The following is a 1,244-nucleotide window of genomic DNA, read 5'->3' as shown; positions in this document are numbered from 1 at the left end:
GTTGTGTGCCGTAGAATCTGCATTTGTGGTTGTTGCTGTGGGATGTTTGGATCTTTCTTGCAACACCAATCATATGACATCATGCTTTAGTTTCTTCATCCTTTTTTTTTTTTTTTTTTTACTTTTTTTCTAGTTATATATATATATATATATATATATATATATATATATATATATATATATATCTATTTTACTTGTAAAACTAATTTTGATTATTTACTTTTCTTGTACTCATATTAAATACTAATTTCTTTGAATACTTTTTTATTAAGTAACATAAAAAATAACTCCATACTAGAATAAGTTAATTTCTTAACTCGAATTTGAAACTGATCATACGGCTTCTTAATATTTGGTAAGAAACTTTATAAAATTATCAAAAACTTTTACCTGAAACTGATAGATAAAAAATTATTGAGAATTCTCTTCTTAACTGAATTTTTCGTAAGCAAAATACAAATAGAGCGAGAGGTAGTTATTAAATAAGAATTTATAAAAAATTAAGTTTTAGTCATAGATTGTATATCAATAATAGATTAGACAAGGAGTATAAGGTCTTTAAAAACTAAAAAAATATATTAATTCATCTATTGACCGTTATAATTTCTCATTTTCCATTATAATATGTAAACCATAAGTTTTTAGCAAATAATGAAATGTAACTTAGGGATTGCCTTTAGTTAAAAGGTTCAAAAAGGTAAATAAAACTACTCTTTTTGTTTTACAGCAAACATGGGTGGCTATCATCTTTTCAAAATTTCATATGCTCATAAAAGAAATATGTTGACGAGAAATAGGCCTAATCAACCACTATAGTACAATGCCCTAGTCTGGGCACTGTAAGGTGATATGATAGTTAACAAAATTATTAAAACTTAAATATCTAAAATGCCCAAGTTATAAGATATAGTATCCAAAAGTATCATAATCACAACTTTAGAAATAATATGTCTTTTATGGCCATGAATAATACATTGTAGCTAATGCAGGATACAAAATTTATCTCCTACTTTTGTTTTTTTTTTTTGGGGGGGGGGGGGGGATAAAGCAAGGAAAATAATATTAAATAAAAATCAAAAGAGATTACAACTCACGGGTTACAAAGAATCTACCCCAAAAAATCCAACAAAGAATATAAATTTATTTTTTTATTTTATATGGTATATTTTATTATCTTTGTACGTATACATATTAGATCGTCATGTGGGTCCGCACTGGAGACTCCCATAGAGTAGCGGTAGAAC

Source organism: Citrus clementina, unplaced genomic scaffold (assembly GCF_000493195.1).
Source record: "Citrus clementina cultivar Clemenules unplaced genomic scaffold, Citrus_clementina_v1.0 scaffold_3, whole genome shotgun sequence".
Lineage (NCBI taxonomy): Eukaryota > Viridiplantae > Streptophyta > Magnoliopsida > Sapindales > Rutaceae > Citrus > Citrus x clementina.
This window is presented reverse-complemented; position numbering follows the sequence as displayed.